Below are 20,049 nucleotides of genomic sequence, written 5' to 3'. Positions count from 1 at the left end.
AGCGTATATTCCAACTCCGAGATGCTTGCACCAGTCCATAGATGGATCGCTGGAGCTTGCGTATTTTGTCAGCACCTTTAGGATTGACAAAACCTTCTGGTTGCATCATATACAACTCTTCTTTAAATCCATTAAGGAATGTAGTTTTGTTTATCCATTTGCCAGATTTCATAAAAATGCGGCAATTGCTAACATGATTTGGACAGACTTAAGCATCGCTACGAGTGAGAAAATTTCATCGTAGTCAACACCTTGAACTTTGTCAAAAACCTTTTTTGACAAGTCTAGCTTTGTAGATAGTAACACTACTATCAACGTCCGTCTTCCTCTTGAAGATCCATTTATTTTCTATGGTTTGCCGATCATCGGGCAACTCCACCAAAGTCCACACTTTGTTCTCATACACGGATCATATCTCAGATTTCATGGCCTCAAACCATTTTGCGGAATCTGGGCTCATCATCACTTCCTCATAGTTCGCAGGTTCATCATGGTCTAGTAACATGACCTCCAGAACAGGATTACCGTACCACTCTGGTGCGGATCTCACTCTGTTTTACCTACGAGGTTCGGTAGTAACTTGATCTGAAGTTACATGATCATCATCATTAGCTTCCTCACTAATTGGTATAGTAGTCACAAGAACAGATTTCTGTGATGAACTATTTTCCAATAAGGGAACAGGTATAGTTACCTCATCAAGTTCTACTTTCCTCCCACTCACTTCTTTCGAGAGAAACTCCTTCTCTAGAAAGGATCCATTATTAGCAACGAATGTTTTGCCTTCGGATTTGTGATAGAAGGTGATCCCAACAATTTCCTTTGGGTATTCTATGAAGACGCACTTCTCCGATTTGGGTTTGAGCTTATCAGGATGAAACTTTTTCACATAAGCATTGCAGCCCCAAACTTTAAGAAACGACAACTTTGGTTTCTTGCTAAACCACAGTTCATATAGTGTCGTCTCAACGGATTTAGATGGTGCCCTATTTAACGTGAATGCAGTTGTCTCTAATGCATGATCCCAAAACGATATTGGTAAATCGGTAAGAAACATCATAGTTTGTACTATATCCAATAAAGTACGGTTATGACGTTCGGACACACCATTATGATGTGGTGTTCCAGGTGGCATGAATTTGTGAAACTATTCCACATTGTTTTAATTGAAGACCAAACTCGTAACTCAAATATTTGTCTCCGCGATCAGATCGTAGAAACTTTATTTTTCTTGTTACGATGATTTTTCCACTTCACTCTGAAATTCTTTGAACCTTTCAACTATTTCAGACTTATGTTTCATCAAGTAGATATACCCATATCTGCTCAAATCATCTTGTGAAGGTCAGAAAAATAATGATACTTGCCACGAGCATCAACACTCATTGGATCGCATACATCGGTATGTATTATTTCCAATAAGTCAGTAGCTTGTTCCATTGTTCCGGAGAACGGAGTCTTAGTCATCTTTCCCATGAGGCATGGTTCGCAAGCATCAAGTGATTCATAATCAAGTGATTCCAAAATCCCATCAGCATGGAGTTTCTTCATGCGCTTTACACCGATATGACCTAAACGGCAGTGCCACAAATAAGTTGCACTATCATTATTAACTTTGCATCTTTTGGTTTGAATATTATGAATATGTGTATCACTACGATCGAGATCCAATGAACCATTTTCATTGGGTGTGTAACCATATAAGGTTTTATTCATGTAAACAGAACAACAGTTTATTCTCTTACTTAAATGAATAACCGTATTGCAATAAACACGATCAAATCATATTCATGCTCAACGCAAACACCAAATAACATTTATTTAGGTTCAACACTAATCCCGAAAATATAGGGAGTGTGCGATGATGATCATATTAATCTTGAAACTACTTTCCACACACATCATCACTTCACCCTTAACTAGTTTCTGTTTATTATGCAACTCCCGTTTCGAGTTACTACTCTTAGCAACTGAACCAGTACCAAATACCGAGGGGTTGCTATAAACACTAGTAAAGCACACATCAAACACCTGTATATCAAATATACCCTTTTTCACTTTGCCATCCTTCTTATCCACCAAATATTTAGGGCATTTCCGCTTCCAGTGAAAATTTCCTTTGCAGTGTAAGCACTCAGTTTCAGGCTTTGGTTCAGCTTTGGGCTTCTTCGTGGGAGTGACAACTTGCTTGTCAATCTACTTGAAGTTCCCCTTTCTTTCCCTTTGCCCTTTTCTTGAAACTAGTGGTCTTGTTAACCATCAACACTTGATGTTCTTTCTTGATTTCTACCTTCATCGATTTCATCATCATGAAAAACTCGGGAATCATTTTCATCATCCCTTGCATACTATAGTTCATCACGAAGTTCTACTAACTTGGTGATGGTGACTAGAGAATTCTGTCAATGACTATCTTATCTGGAAGATTAACTCCCACTTGATTCAAGCGATTGTAGTACCCAGACAATCTGAGCACATGCTCACTAGTTGAGCGATTCTCCTCCATCTTTTAGCTATAGAACTTGTTGGAGACTTCATATCTCTCAACTCGGGTATTTACTTGAAATATTAACTTCAATTCCTGGAACATCTCATATGGTCCATGATGTTCAAAACATCTTTGAAGTCCCAATTCTAAGCCATAAAGCATGGTGCACAAAACTATGAAGTAGTCATCATATTGAGCTAGCCAAACGTTCATAACGTCTGCATCTGCTCCTGCAATAGGTCTGTCACCTAGCGGTGCATTAAGGACATAATTCTTCTGTGCAGCAATGAGGATAAACCTCAGATCGCGGATCCAATCCGCATCATTGCTACTAAATTTTTCAACACAATTTTCTCTAGGAACATATCAAAATCAACATATGAAAGCAACAACGCAAGCTATTGATCTTACAACATAATTTGCAAAATACTACCAGGACTAAGTTCATGATAAATTTAAGTTCAATTAATCATATTACTTAAGAACTCCCACTTAGACAGACATCTCTCTAGTCATCTAAGTGATCACGTGACCCAAATCAACTAACCCATAACCGATCATCACGTGAGATGGTGTAGTTTTCAATGGTGAACATCTTATGTTGATCATATCTACTATATGATTCACGCTCGACCTTTCGGTCTCCGTGTTTCGAGGCCATATCTGCATATGCTAGGCTCGCCAAGTTTAACCTGAGTATTCTGCTTGTGCAAAACTGGCTTGCACCCGCTGTAGATGGACGTAGAGCTTATCACACCCGATCATCACGTGGTGTCTGGGCACGACGAACTTTGGCAACGGTGCATACTCAGGGAGAACACTTCTTGATAATTTTTAGTGAGAGATCATCTTAAAATGCTACCGTCAATCAAAGCAAGATAAGATGCATAAAGGATAAACATCACATGCAATCAATGTAAGTGATATGATATGGCCATCTCCATCTCCGAAGCACCATCATGATCACCATCGTCACCGGCGCGACACCTTGATCTCCATCGTAGCACCGTTGTCGTTTACGCCATCTATTGCTTCTACGACTATTGCTACCGCTTAGTGATAAAGTAAAGCAATTACAGGGCGTTTGCATTTCATACAATAAAGCGACAACCATATGGCTCCTGCCAGTTGCCGATAACTTCGGTTACAAAACATGATCATCTCATACAACAACTTATATCACGTCTTGACCATATCACATCACAACATGCCCTGCAAAAACAAGTTAGACGTCCTCTACTTTGTTGTTGCAAATTTTACGTGGCTGCTACGGGCTGAGCAAGAACCGTTCTTACCTACGCATCAAAACCACAACGATAGTTTGTCAAGTTGATGCTGTTTTAACCTTCGCAAGGACCAGGCGTAGCCACACTCGGTTCAACTAAAGTTGGAGAAACTGACACCCGCTAGCCACCTGTGTGCAAAGCACGGCGGTAGAACCAGTCTCGCGTAAGCGTACGCGTAATGTCGGTCCGGGCCGCTTCATCCAACAATACCGCCGAACCAAAGTATGACATGCTGGTAAGCAGTATGACTTATATCGCCCACAACTCACTTGTGTTCTACTCGTGCATATAACATCAAACCATAATACCTAGGCTCGGATGCCACTGTTGGGGAACGTAGTAATTTCAAAAAAATTCCTACGCACACGCAAGATCATGGTGATGCATAGCAACGAGAGGGGAGAGTGTTGTCTACGTACCCTCGTAGACCGAAGCGGAAGCGTTGACGCAACGTAGAGGAAGTAGTCGTACGTCCTCCCGGTCCAACCGATCCAAGCACCGTTACTCCGGCACCTCCGAGTTCTTGACACACGTACAGCTCGATGACGCACCCCAAACTACGATCCAGCAGAGTCACGGGGAGGAGTTCCGTCAGCACGACGACGTGGTGACGATCTTGATGTTCTCCTGTCGCAGGGCTTCGCCTAAGCACTGCTACAATATGACCGAGGTGTAATATCGTGGAGGGGTGCACCGCACACGGCTAAGGAACGATCTCAATGATCAACTTGTGTGTCCATGGGGTGCCCCCTGCCCCCGTATATAAAGGAGTGGAGGAGGGGGAGGGCCGGCCCTCTCTATGGCGCGCCATAGGGGAGTCCTACTCCCACCGGGAGTAGGATTCCCTCTTTCCTAGTCCAACTAGGAACCCTTCCATTTAGTAGGAGTAGGAGAGAAGGAAAGGGAAGAGAGAAGGAGAAGGAAGGAAGGGGGCGCCCCCCCTCCCTAGTCCAATTCGGACTAGTCCAAGGGGAGGGGTGCGGCCACCCTTTTGGCCCTTTCTCTCCTTTCCCGTATGGCCCAATGAGGCCCAATACGAATTCCCGTAACTCTCCGGTACTCCGAAAAATACCCGAATCATTCGAAACCTTTCCGAACTCCGAATATAGTCGTCCAATATATCGATCTTTACGTCTCGACCATTTCGAGACTCCTCGTCATGTTCCCGATCTCATTCGGGACTCCGAACTCCTTCGGTACATCAAAACTCATAAACTCATAATATAACTGTCATCGAAACCTTAAGCGTGCGGACCCTACGGTTCGAGAACAATGTAGACATGACCGAGACACGTCTCCGGTCAATAACCAATAGCGGGACGTGGATGCCCATATTGGTTCCTACATATTCTACGAAGATCTTTATCGGTCAGACCGCATAACAACATACGTTGTTCCCTTTGTCATCGGTATGTTACTTGCCCGAGATTAGATCGTCGGTATCCAATACCTAGTTCAATCTCGTTACCGGCAAGTCTCTTTACTCGTTCCGTAATACATTATCTCGCAACTAACTCATTACTTGCAATGCTTGCAAGGCTTAAGTGATGTGCATTACCGAGAGGGCCCAGAGATACCTCTCCGACATTCGGAGTGACAAATCCTAATCTCGAAATACGCCAACCCAACAAGTACCTTTGGAGACACCTGTAGAGCACCTTTATAATCACCCAGTTACGTTGTGACGTTTGGTAGCACACAAAGTGTTCCTCCGGTAAACGGGAGTTGCATAATCTCATAGTCATAGGAACATGTATAAGTCATGAAGGAAGCAATAGCAACATACTAAACGATCGGGTGCTAAGCTAACGGAATGGGTCATGTCAATCAGATCATTCAACTAATGATGTGACCTTGTTAATCAAATAACAACTCCTTGTTCATGGTTAGGAAACATAACCATCTTTGATTAACAAGCTAGTCAAGTAGAGGCATACTAGTGGCACTTTGTTTGTCTATATATTCACACATGTATTATGTTTCCGGTAAATACAATTCTAGCATGAATAATAAACATTTATCATGATATAAGGAAATAAATAATAACTTTATTATTGCCTCTAGGGCATATTTCCTTCACCTGCCACGCCGGAGATGCAGGCTGAAGCTACCCTGCTCTCCACCAACGCCGCCGTTGCTTGGTTCGAAGGAGCTCGGGAGGATGTCCCCTGCAACACGGTGGCTGCTGCGTTCGCCGCCACCTTCGGCTTCAGGCAGGAGGATGTGAGTGTCGTCCGACACTACCCCGAGCAGTACCTGGTGCGGTTCTTGTACCAGCACAACTGCGCCGACGCCGTTGACCATGGCGACTTCCTCGTCGGCAACTCCAGGCTCTTTGTCCGCGGGTGGCGGCTCGAGGCGCACGCGGACAATGAGGACATGATGTACCATGTCCGCCTCTGCCTTGAAGGGATCCCGGTGCACGGCTGGAACAACTACATCGCCTCGTTCGTCATCGGTCGTGGCTGCTCGCTGGACTACATCAAGCAAAGGTCGGTGCGTATGGATGACACGCGCGACCTCTCGCTCTGGGCATGGACGTCTGACCCCAACGGCATCCCCAAGGTGATGTGGCTCACCTTACGCGGCTCGTGGCCATCGGCGTCGCGGCCATCGTGGCCTCCGGCACCGTGTGCTGGTGCACCTTGATCTGCTGGAAGACCACACCAAGGCCAAGGATGACGATGACAACCCGCCTCCTGCGGAAATCCAGGAGTACACTTGGTACCGGCGCTGTGTGAATGGCACGGTGGGACGCGGTGAGCGCCGTGCCGCCCAGGGCAGAGATGAGAGGAGGCCACCTCGCCGGGACGACGAAGACGACCGTGACGGCAGGCGGGGCCGTGGTGCTCCACGTCCACGCGAGGGATGGGGAGCCCGTATCCGGCGCTCCCTCTCCAGGGGAGCCATTGATCGCCAGCGGACGTAGGGGCAAGACCGCAGCCGCGACCGTTCTGGTGGGCGGCGTCAGAGCGATACCCCTGCAATGGCCGGCCTCGTGCCTGCTCCTACTCGCGTCGCGCCCGCCACGGTCCTTCTGGGCTCTGGGTCCACCAGCACTGAGGAGACCCGTGCCCTGGAGTTGCTACCGGTGCGTGGGCGTAGCCCGGCACGCCAAGTCTCGCCACGGGCTGTGCGCCGGCGCACCCAGGAGGCTCTCTCGCCGCCAGCCTCGCCCCCTCTATATCCCACGTCGGTGCTGCCACGTCAACTCCTCTCCAAGCGAGACGATCCCAGGGTGTCGGCCATCTCTCTAGCGGCTCAAAACCCGGCGGTGACACACCTCTGCTCGCCCACGGTGCTTCTTCCGCCTCTGTTGCAGGCCAGGCCGCCGGGCTTCGAGTCGTCGCCCACTCCTCCCCTGGTCTCCAGCGGCCCGGTGCGACGCACCCCCTCTCCGGTGCAAAGGCGCAGAGCGGCTGCGGACATCCAGCCGGCTAGTGCTGGCCTGGCTGTGCTCTTCGACGAGAGGCCAGAGCCGATTCTGCCATCCCCGGCGTCCACGCTGCCGCGTCCACCTGCTGCTCGTCGCAAGACGCTTGCGGGTGTTACCATCTCCATGTCCGCTGCGGGTCTCTCCCTGCACAGGACATGTGTGAAGAACAAAGCCCCTGGGCGTGCCAAGGAGGCGCCTGCTACCAAGGCGGCTGAGCTGCTGGTTTGCCGCAGCCTGGGAATAGTCAAGAATGGCGAAGATGTTACAGCAGCGGCCTTAGATGCTTTTGCAGAGAAGTTCAAAGACACTCTGCCCCCGGAGGTGATCAGCTCCATGCGTGAGCTTTTCAAGCTTGATGATGTGCAGGCTGCTGGAGTGGAGGATGCGCTTATCCAGCACGGCGGGGCTGGCGCTATCGACCTGGATGGACCTGAGGATGCGGCTGGAGCCTTGCTGGCTGCAATATGATTGATGGTCGTTGTTCTTTGGGTTTAGTAGTTCCCAATGTTAGATCAACTTCATGTGTCTGTAGTGTGGTGCGTGCACAAGGTGCAGTGTCATGTTTTCTTCTGGTGTCTCTGTAGCTCCAGGAGCTTTGCTAAGCTCAGAGTTGGGTTCTGTCAGCCCAGCTTGCTGCTGCTTTTGCATGTGTGTGTGGCTGATGGATGTTCATCATGCCTCTATGTGTACTCCCTATTATCATGTTAGAGCAAGCTATCAATGTTTTATGTTGGAACGTCCGAGGCCTCAATTGTCCGGATCGACGGTCCACTGTCAACGCCACCATCACCTTCTCCTCCTGTCATATTGCATGCCTTCAGGAGACGAAACTTGTCAATGTCGACGTGTTCACGGCCTCCTTCCTTGGGGGAAACAGACTGCGCAACTTTGCGTAGAGGCCAGCCGAAGGCACAAGGGGGGGAATGCTTCTGCTTTGGGATGACCAGTTGGTGGACCTAGTTGACATCAACTACACCGCCTTCTGTTTATCCGCGATGGTCCGAGTCCGAAACTCCGACGTGCAATACAAGATCACCACCGTTTACGGCCCCACCGACTCTTCTCGCAAAGACGCTTTCTTTGCGGAGCTCATCGACCAAAAGCCACCTGCCGGAGTCCTATGGCTTGTGGCAGGAGATTTCAATCAAATATATCGCGCGCGCGACAAGAGTAATAGAAACATTAACCGGAGTCGCATCAACCGGTTTCGAACGGCTCTCCAGAGTTGCGAGTTGAAAGAAATTCATCTACAAAATAGGAGGTTCACCTGGAGCAACGAGAGGGCAAACCCGACCTTGTGCAAACTTGATTCGTTCTTCTGCAACGCTGAATGGGACGCCGCCTTTGGCACCCATGTGCTCCACGCCCTATCTTCCTCCCTCTCCGACCACTGCCCTCTCCTTCTCGCAGATGACAAAGGCCCGATGAGACCCAAGACCTTCAAGTTCGAAAACTTCTGGGTCTCCAGGCCGGGTTTCATGGAAGTTGTTAGCAAGGCTTGGGATGAGCAACTTCCGCACTCTGAGCCGTATCAGATCTTGTTCCACAAACTCAGAAAGGTTGGACAACGCCTTTCTGAGTGGAGTAGGGGACTCTTCTCAAAGGCAAAAATTCAGCTGCATGCGGCCCTTTTGGTGATCCTGCACCTTGACATTGCGCAAGAAAACAGACATCTTTCCCCTGACGAGGTTGATCTAAGGGCTAGGCTTAAGAGGAGGGTAATAAGCCTGGCCGTGCTGGAGAGGGCTCGAAAAAAGCAATGCGCGAGAATTGCTAACCTCAAGGAAGGAGATGCAAATACCAAATTCTTCCATCGCCGGGTCAATGCAAGGAGGAGAAAGAATCATATCCTCAGGCTAAAGCATGGCCAGGGTTGGGTCACTGACCATGACGCTAAGGAGAAGATAATTAATGACCACCTTTCTACAATCATGAGGAGAGGGTCTTGGTCAACAAAAGACTTCAACTGGGACGAGCTCAACCTGGAGTCTCATGAGTTGGAGCTCCACGAGCTTGGATCGCCCATCACCGAGGAGGAGGTGCTTGGGGCATTAAACGACATGCCCAATGATAAGGCGCCAGGCCCGGACGGCTTCATGGGCATTTTCTTCAAGAAGTGCTGGGGCATCATCAAGCATGATGTGATGAGGGTGATTCTCCAGTTTGACTCCTTACACACGTCCGATCTACACTGGCTCAACCCTGCCAACGTCGTGCTTCTGCCCAAGAAGGAGGGAGCTGAGGGTATTGGCGATTATAGACCCATTAGCCTTATCCATGCTATCGCCAAAATCCTCGCGAAGGTGCTATCCCTCCGCCTTGCTCCGCACATGAACAAACTTGTCTCCAACGCCCAAAGCGCCTTCATAAAGACGAGAAGCATGCACGATAACTTCATGTGCGTGCGCAACTTTGCCCGCCGGCTCCATAGGTGCAAGACTCCGTCGCTCCTGTTCAAGCTTGACATCCGAAAGGCATTTGATTCGGTCAAATGGGAGTATGTGCTGGACCTCCTCCGACGCCGTGGGTTCCCATGCAAATTTCGTAACTGGATTGCGGCGCTTCTTTGCTCCTCTTCCTCGAGGATCATCCTAAATGGTGTGCCCGGCCCGCCAATCATTCACGGTCAGGGCCTTCGCCAGGGGGACCCAATTTCACCGTTGCTATTCGTCATCGCCATTGATCCGCTACAACGGCTCCTTGACTTGGCTACCCACAAGAAATTGGTCCACCGGATCCGTGGAAGAGGTGTCATGGTGCGTACCTCGCTTTATGCGGATGATGCCGCGGTGTTCATGGTCCCTATAAAAAAAGACATTGACATCTTCTCGGCAATTTTACGTGGTTTTGGGGAGGTCACCGGGCTATGCACCAACTTTCACAAGAGCTCCGTTGTGCCTATCCGGTGCAATAACCTTAACTTGGGACACATTCTGCAAAGCATGCCGGCCACTGTGGCTTCCTTCCCTCTACGGTACTTAGGCCTCCCGCTATCCGTCTGGCAGCTGAAAAAGGCGGATTTGCAATTTCTTGAAGACAAGGTGGCGAGCAAATTGGTTACGTATGAGGGGCAGAACATTACTACCATTGGGCGCACGACATTAGTAAAATCGGTCATCTCCTCACTTGCGGTCTACTTCATCACCTCCTTGATTGTCCCTCCGTCCATCTTGCAAAATGTGAACAAGCTGGAGCGTGCTTTCCTGTGGTCCGGGTCGGATAAGACCACGGGAGCAAAGTGCAAGGTTAATTGGAATATTGTCTGCCGCCCATCGGAGTACGGTGGCCTTGGAGTCCTTAACACCGCCAAGTTTGCTCGCGCCTTGCAACTGAGATGGCCTTGGTTCGAATGGACGGAGCCAAATAAGATGTGGGTCGGTTTGGGCAACCCTTGTGACGAGGCGGACATGTCTTTCTTCTATGCCTCAACCACCATTTCTGTGGGGAATGGGGCCAAACGGCCCTTCTGGGAATCCCCTTGGCTACAGGGAGCCAAACCAAAAGATGTTGCTCCCCTAATTTTTGAGGCCTCCATGAGGAAAAATTGGAAGGTGCGCGAGGCCCTCAAAAACAATGATTGGATTCTCAAGATCAACCCCTCCACGACCGTCTCCATCGAGCACATCCGGCAATTCTTCACCCTTTGGATGCTCTTGCACAACTTCCATCTTGATGAGCTTTCCGAGGATTCCATTATATGGAAGCACACGGCCGATGGGTGCTACACCGCCGCCTCCGCATATCAAGCGCAATTCCTCGGGCTAGTTCTCTCCCCCATGGAGCACATGATTTGGAAGGCTTGGGCGCCTCCAAAGGCAAAGTTCTTCGCTTGGTTGGCAACCCAAGATAGAATCTGGACGGCGGATAGGCTCGCCAAGCGGGGTTGGCCGAACTGTGGTCTTTGCCGTCTTTGCAAAAGGGAGCAAGAGAGCGGTCCTCATCTTTTTTTCAAGTGTCGTTACACCATCCGCCTTTGGAAGATGGTCATTGAGAAATTTCAGCTTACGCATTTGGACACCTCTTCATGTCATTTGGAGGCTTCAGTCAAGAGTTGGTGGGAAAATTTGACCGGCACATGAGTACCAGACAGAAAGGCGATGGCGTCGATAAATATGCTCGTGTCGTGGACCGTCTGGAACGAAAGGAATGCACGGGTCTTCCGGCATAAGTGTGCTCCACCGCCTATTTTACTAGCTTTCATTGCCAATGAGGCAAAGCTTTGGGTCACCGCCGGGGCAAAGAAATTAGGGGCCATTATTTTGCGCGAGTAATCACTCATGCCGTGTAAGGGTGCCTATTGTAACTAAACCTCTTCTCTACTTAATTAATATATGAGGCAAATCTTTTGCCTCAGTTTCAAAAAAATAATAAAAAGTGTGCATTATTTTGTTCAACTGTGGTCCAGTAGCACAAACATAACCTGTTAAACACATTCAGAGAGACAGTTGTGTGTGCACAAATATCTGACAACCTTTGCGAGAAATCACATTGAACCAAATAAACTGAAGGAGCTTGGAGCGGTACCAACATGGTGTCAGAAGCTGGAGTTGTAGAAGCGAAGGAGGAACAATCGGCAAGGTAACAGAGGGCTATATCATCATCGTCGTAGTTCAGCTGAAACGGGCAACGCCTTCCTGTCACAGAAAGAGACAAACATCTTGGAAACCAAAACTTAAACGGGTAAACAAAGGGAGGAGGGAGATTTGATCGAAGAGATACATGCATTTAGCAGGGGTGTAGCTGGTAGGAGACTCGGGGTGTAGCAGGTAGGAGACTCTAAGTCGAAGGCGAGCATGCAGCAGGGTCGGGATGGAGTGATGCTTCCTCCACTTGGACGAGACAGTCTTGGAAATTGGAATGTGTTTGATTCCAACCTATACCGTGCGACTGCTCTGTTTGCCAACTGGGGCGAGCTGCAGAATATCAACTCCGAGGCGAGCATGCAGCAGGGGAGGTGTCAATCGAGGCGATCGAAGAAGCGAATATTGGAACCCAGAAGAAATCGATCATCAGCCACAACTAGAAACTCGTCTTCAGCGTAGATCATCTTCACTGTTGAAAGAAAAGAAAATACGATAAGGGAAATGGATTGTAAGTTCCTAGTAATTAACATCATTAGTTGACAGCTACTACTTGCCACTGAAGGAAGGAGAAATTAGCTAGCTCACCTGTCGCTCCCCGTCGTTACCACCACCATCTGCGACTGCGAGGAGGAGCTCTCTCCCGCTGTTGCTGCAGGGTCGGGATGTAGAGATAATTCCTCCCACTCCGTTCCCTCTGCCGATCCTTGGCCAACCTCACCCAGTGTAACATTTTCGGACAGTAATAATACTAATCAACAACAAGTGTTTGCAGGGTTACCGGCAACAGGCATGCCGTATGCATCAACTCCAAGAGAGATTGCACATGTGTCAGTGCCATCATCACTGGATTCAGTCCAACACCGGCTTGGTGGACAGTGGGATGAACGATGCGGCTTGGTGGTGCATCTGCCATCTTGCTTGTGTGTTCCTCCATGTCCGTCCAGCTGAATCTGAATGCACCACACACAGCACTAGTTTATTTGGTCAATCTGAGATGTAAAACGCTGCACCAAGTAGAGAATTAAAAAGGAACTACAAACAGAGGTACGTGTAAAATATATGTGTCGACAAACTGAATAAATCGTTACATAAAAGCATGAGTATTCGTGAACGCAAACTGAAAAGAATATGATTGCAAAAGATCTGACAGACTAACTCTGGGAGAATTAAACCAATATTGGGAGCCAAAACAGAAATAATAGACTGAACGAGATCTGAGAGCTTACCAGTACCGGCAGAGTGTGTTACATGGTGGAACTGGATGGAGGATTCTGTCAGCACGAATTGTAAGTGCAAAGCAGATCATCTTGGCTGTTGCTGACAAAAGGAAAACGTAGAGGATTGTTAGCTGCTACTTATGCTAATACTAGTTGAATGGAAGAGAAGCAACTAGCTGACCTGTGATTTGTCGTCGCCATGACCATCGCCTGGGATTGTGAACTCTCTCCCGCAGCTGCAGGCTCGGGATGGAGAGATGAGGATTCCCCGGTTGCTTCTTCCACTTGGACGAAGACGCCCCCCAGGTCATGGTGGCTCGGTTCCTTGGACAGTCGCAGCACGGGACTGTTGGGGTGTGTGTCCACTTCACTTTGCAACATAGCAAGCTTTGCCCCTCGACCTCCGTAGCCAAGTGAGATCTCCTTGAGCTTTGGAAGCTGGTTGACTCCAATAATTCCTGATGCCAAATTGCACCAACTGGTATCTATCATTGCTAGCTGGGGTGAGGTGCCGTCCTCAAATTTCAACTCTCCCAGTCCCGTCAGATCACAAATCCCAAGCTTCTTGAGATTTGGGAATGCTCCTATTTTGAACACCAACTTCTCCCCAATATACGAGCCCCTTCCAAGACAAAGGTGCATGAGGTTGGGAAGTGGACCAAATATTTTCATGATTTTACCTTCTTCCTTTATTACGCTGCCCCTTAAGTGAAGCTTGACCAAATGCATCAGATTGCCAAACCTGCCAGGAACCTCTCCAAGGCATCCATCCAACTTCAGACTCCTCAACAGGGGAGGAGGAGACGAAACAACATGCAGCCACTCGAGTGAACCATCCACTGAAAGGGAGCGGAGGCAAGTGAGCTTCTGAATGGCATCACAGAGTACCTTTCATTTTTGGTTGGCGGCCCCTTCTGCTACCACGCCCAGTTTTCTCAGCTGCACAAGCCAACCTAGCTCTTTAATTGCCTTGGCACTAATTCGGCTGATGTCCACAACCTCTAGGATTTGCAGCTCTTTCAGTTTGCCGATTCCTTTTGGCACCCTCACACCATTTGACTTTGACCAACGGCTAGACCATGCCATGTGTAGCTCAGCAACTCTGTAGGCGCGCACACTAGGATCAACCAAAGGCGTGAACAGTATGGGCATACAAAGTGTGCTCACCAAGCAGTCCTTAGGTACAATGGAGACACTAAGCAGAAATCTGGTATAACGGAGACTGCATAGACTCTTGAGTTTACTAATCACAGTTGGTAGTGTTGTAATATGGCTGTTTCTTATGTTCAAAGTACGCAAGCCTTGTAATTTTCCTATGGATCTAGGAAGTTTATAAATATATGAATATCCTTGATGATTAGAAAAATTCACATACTTCAAGTGGCGCAGTAATCCTATGTTGCTGATATCCTTTTGTGTGACTTGAAACTGTGCATTCCCTAAATCCAAGGCCCGGAGCATTCTCATGTCAGGTGAACAAACAGAAGGTGATGGACCCAATGATCTCTCACCAAACACAGTTACTGACCGGGTGTGGCTCCAATCCATATCTATCTTTTGGCACATGCTACCATGGTATGCTACATGTCGGAAGGTCTCCTCCATAGCACCAGTTACATTATTTCGTGCCACATACACAAAATTTTCATCTTTGGAAACTGAGATCATGACATCACGCACAATATCATGGACTCGACAGCTCTTTACAACTCCTTCTATGTTCATCCTTGATGGTTGAAACATGCTTCGGTTGATTAACTCATTAAAGTAACCTTTTGCCACATCCTCAATGTTCACCCAGTCCCACCTCTAATCAACCCCTCGGCAATCCATCTTTCTACTAGACGCCTCATCTGTATTTCTGAATCCTCGGGAAAGATGCTTAGGTATAGGAAACATGGCTTAAGATGAGATGGCAAGTGGTTGTAACTCAAAGTAACCATCATCTTCATTGCTTCAAGGCTTGGGTTACTCTCAAGCTCAGAGGGGAGTTGGTTATAGACGTGCTCCCACTCTAGTATCTTTTTAGTGGCAAGGATCCCTCCAATTGTGAGTATGGCTAGTGGTAGACAACCACACTTTTTAACTAGTTTTTCAACTATGCTCTTGAAATTTTCATCTGTGTCCATGTCTTCATATATTTTCCTACTCTTTTTTAGTAGCAATTTTGTGGCCTCGACTACCTCTAAGGTTTTATGGTGGTAGATAAGGGATTCATGAGTACATTCCTTTGCTAACCCAACATCACGTGTTGTTACTATTATCCGACTACCTTTCTTGTTACTACTAGGAAAAGCAATATCTTTAATCCACCTCCATGCATCTATGGTCCACAAGTCATCAAGAACAATAAGGTACCTCTTATACTTAATCTCTTGATTGAGGTACTTGGTGAGGTCCTTTACTTGCACCACCTTTCCTTCAAGTTCTTTCAACAAGTTCTTCAGTGAATCTCCACCCAGAAGTTGCCTGATCATATCCCTGAGCATTTCTACCTTGAAAAATGACTATGAAACTGTGATCCAAGCACAACAAGAAAAATTCTTCACAATATCTTCCTTACTTTCATAAGTTTTTCTTGCAAGAGTAGTCTTGTCTAAACCACCCATGCCAACGACACATATAACTTTGGCATCACCATCTTTAGTGTTGATATCCATTAGCTTAATCAACTCCTCCCTAGGCTTTCTAAAGCCCACAAGTTCTGCTTCATCAATGTTGCTTGCTGAGTGATTACGTACATCTGCTATGTAAGAAACATCCCTGTCAATGGTCCTAGTGGCGTCTATCTTGATTAAGTTGTAGCGTGCATTCCTGCTGCTCGCTTCTTCAACTCTTGATTTCAGTTTGCGAATTTGGATATCAATCCGACGACGATCTTTGAGCTTCATCAGTCGTTTTGTTAGGCTTTGGCTCCTCATATGAACCATAAATTCATCAAGGCAATCTTCAATATTGTAGGACAGGTCCCTTACTTGCTCTGCCCTCACCTTCAATAGCATGTCTCTGTTTTTCATTGCTTCAGCGGCAGCCAAGAATGATTGCATCGTCTGTAGCTCATCTTTGATGAACCTGCCAAACAAAAGAAGGTTCAAAAGAAACTTAATTAGACCATCATATGGTGCCATTTTATAGATCGTGACATGTATACAACAATGCAGGAGGAACTTTGCCACCTCCATGACAAACGAAGTATTCAAACAACGGAAAATAGATCTGAAACATAGTACATGAAAAACAACTAGATGTTGTATTAGTAAGCTGGTTCATGGCTTTGACAGATTACACATACCAAATGTCCTTCTGCACGCCCATCACCAAGCTAAGCTCTGCGGCGGCGGCAGAGGTGGCCATGCTGATGGCGCCTCCCAGCATGGATCTCGCAGCAAGAGGAGGCGCACGGCCTAGTACGTACACCGGAGGGAGCAGTGTGTGTGTGTCAGTAGGACTAGCCTTCCTCAATTGCCTCTACTTTGGTGTGAAAAATGGGCGGCTGGATGGACTACAACTACAAGAAGGTGCGCAGAGGAAAGAGGTAAGTTGGACTCCCACGCACGGACACGGTGGTGATTGATTGATGCCGCAGAGGAATTTAAGTGTGTGTTGGTGTTGGTGTATCATTCATAATTCATTAATCTGGTTGTTGCGTCGCACTGCACTGCATCGCAAACATCACTGGGCAATCATAAACGGACTGCCCCCACACCGTCCTGAACAAGCACATGCATGCTCGTAGTACCAGCCGGTGTTTGACAGCGAGTATATACTAGCATTATTTTCCAACTCGGCTACGACGCCTGAATTAACTGGACAAGATAGGAGAGATGGTCTTGGGCTCCATATATATGCAGACAGAAGTAACTGAGAGCGCGCGCATGGCCATCATCCAGATCCAGCTCTGGACACATGACACGTTCGTTCATTGATCTCGGCCTCCTCCATATGTGTTCGACAATAGATTTGATGTTTTTGGGGGTATATAGACGGAGGGCCAAAGATGTGTTTGAAGGGTACCAGTAGGCCCCCACACGCCCTAGTAGCATTCGTCAGACCTGGGCACGCGGCATTGGTGACTTGTTAGCTCTGACGGCCCGTCTTTGCAGGTTCTTGACTCCACAGTGTTCTCCTATCATGAAAATCTCAGAAAGGACATTTTATGATTTTTATCGCTCCGTAAAATAACTTTTTCTGTAAAGCAAAAAACAACATTTCACACTCTGTCAATAATATGTTGGTCCAAAAAAGTGAAAAACGGTGTATAGAAGTGTGTATAAGTGCAACAAATATGGCATGAACATGACAAAAAAAAATTATTGTTACCTTTGAGACGTATCAATGACTTACAGTTCAAAGTATTTATATGAACATGACTTCAAATTTAGCCATCAATTATTATTGCACTTTGAATTGGAGAGGAAATTATTGAGCCATTTTTTTGTGAATTGAGATTTCTCTTTTGCCCTCTTCAATTTAGCTAGCCACCTTGTAGTAGTTTGTCCCTGATTTGTACCAGAATATTGATATCTTCTGCCATTACCTTAGCGTTATCGCTACATGACCTCCTAAGAAATACGTCACGTAAATCTCCTTTTACATCTTATTTCCTCCGTATAGGATTAAAGGGCCCATGAGCAACGGTAAACCCTTTGAATTTACATGGCCACAACAATTAAATCGAAAGTATTTTTGCTCGATTCTACTCCAGTTTACCGAGTTAATTACAATTGGGAGCATGCATCCAGTAAAATCGCTGCGGTCAATTCGCCCGACCAGGCATATGCAAGCTATTATAGCTAAGAACATGCATGCAACCAATTAAATTGCTCCAATCATTTAAGCTGGATGGAGGGGGTATATGATTTTTGGAGAAGATGTGTTTTCATATGCCTCCCATACATATTTCTCAACAAATTACATATCCAACCCATGACAATTCTCACTACTATGTCCCCGCTGTTGTGCCACTACTATGTTCATGTTTGTTTGACTGCTAGTAAAATCCTTATAACATAGGTAGAGGCTACAAGAAGTGGCGACTCTTCATTTTGTAAGTGTTTTGTCATGCTCAGAGTGAGAAATATTGTTGAGCACATTAGCTATCCCTCAATTAAATTTATGACCAAATCTTGGAGGCTGCGTCGTATCGGAACCTTTATTTCCCTTTCTGTACGGAGGTTTCGCTACACATGTGTGCTCTGCTGCATTGTCCCCAGCTAGGCTTGGCACGTACACTCAATACTGAATATCAGTTCTTGTGGGAGATGATGCATTTGGATCTTGTACAAAATAACAAAGCCATGCTCCCATTATAACCTCACACACATCTGGATGCTGAGGAAGGAGTGAAATTCTTGGATATCCAAGATCCCGCATCCAGCCCCCTTGCAACGGCCTTCAAGATTGCAAATGAGGTGGCTCCCCTGATTCTTGCAAGAGGGTAATGTAGTGCTATCTTTGTACTGCAAAGACTTCTCCACTATTGATCCTTGTTAGGAACTTTTCCCTACTACAATGGATGACAGAGCCTTGGCTGGTTTGGCCAATTAACTCCAAGCTAAAATAGAATGTCATGTCCTACGAAGAAGCTAGAGTCTTGTTCTATGCTAGTCGGGGAACATTTGTAGTTTGCATTCGTGGTAAGATGGAGGGTGTGGAAAACACAAATACCCATTCCCGCACTCGAGCTCATCTGATCTTGGTGAACAGTAAAGATAAATACTAGATTTTTTTAAGAAAGTTTTTTTTGGCATGGAAGATATTTGAGTGTGTGTGGTCTTTGCCAACTTTCAACGCGTTCGGACATCTGAGTAGCTCGCGGAAGAAAAAACCATTCCGAGCAGTGGATGAAAAGTAAACTTTTTTACAGACCCTAATTTTGTTTGAGAGCTTCTCCCTCCTTCACAAAATATAAGGCGTACGTTGATTTTTTTTCTTCATCACACAAATTTGACTATCATTTTCACTTACTGTATGACTAAAAATTATTTTTCAAGACAAATACAATGATACTATTGATACATGTTCAATCCATGTACTTGGTATATATTAATGATCAAAGTCATGCATCAAAGACCGTGCAAAGTCAAGCGTGACTCATATATTTCGGGAAGGTGGGAACACTCAGATAACAAACGAGCTGAAAATTGATACTGACATCACGCACTCAAACATCTTCCATGCAAAAAAAATCACATTTTTTTGAATTTATAGCAATGCAAAAAACATTTATAGAATAAACATAATTTGTTAAAAGGCACTGAATAAAATGAAAAAAGAAGTACAAAGCATAAAATGGCCCTCTGAAGCCCATTGGACATGTGGCCCACCAGATAAAAACCAAAAAACAAAACATTATTTTTCTGGGCCAGGACTACCTAGGTCGTTGTCCATTGTCAGATTTGGCACGTTTAGCTCCAGAAGGCCCGTCTGTGTCTCCGGTCCAGCACCAGCTGTTGGATCACAATCAAACGGCTCAAGACGCCTCCCGGTTCCAGAGGAACAAAATAAGCAGTCGGTGCCCAAAAAACCTTCGTCTCTCCCCCCGAGTTATCTGCCCCAGATGAGAGAGGCGATTACATCGGCAATTCAAGTGCGCCGGTTAGGCAACCCCATCCATGGCGGCACGGTGACTGCGTTCAGCGAAGAAGCGTGTGCCACGCATATGGCATTCGGTGATGAGGTTGTGGAGGCGAGCAGCGGTCTGTCTCCTGGTCTTTAGAAGGCTCCACTAGTGCAGAACCGGGCATTAGCACCGGTTCGTAAGGCCCTGTAGTGCCGGTTACATAACCGGCACTAAATTGTGGTCACTAAAGGCCCCCACCCCCCTTTAGTACCGGTTCAGCACGAACCGGTGCTAAAGGGCAACCACGTGGCACGAGCCAGCTCCGGGGGCCTGGAGCCCTTTAGTACCGGTTGTTAAGACCAACCGATACTATAAGGTTGGGGGGTTTTTAGTTTTATAATTTCTTTTTCATTTAATTTTGTGTTTCCATTTTAATTCTTTTTTGTTTGCTGGTATTTTACGATACTACACATTGTA

General features: G+C 46.7%; 1 pseudogene; it reads right to left on the bottom strand.

Annotated features, from left to right (window-relative positions):
* Positions 1-11,615: 11,615 nt before the first annotated feature.
* LOC119288155 lies at positions 11,616-16,494 on the bottom strand (annotated as a pseudogene).
* Between the last annotated feature and the right edge of the window lie 3,555 nt (positions 16,495-20,049).

This window comes from Triticum dicoccoides, chromosome 4A, assembly GCF_002162155.2.
Source record: "Triticum dicoccoides isolate Atlit2015 ecotype Zavitan chromosome 4A, WEW_v2.0, whole genome shotgun sequence".
In the NCBI taxonomy this organism is placed as follows: Eukaryota; Viridiplantae; Streptophyta; class Magnoliopsida; order Poales; family Poaceae; genus Triticum; species Triticum dicoccoides.
This window is presented reverse-complemented; position numbering and strand designations above follow the sequence as displayed.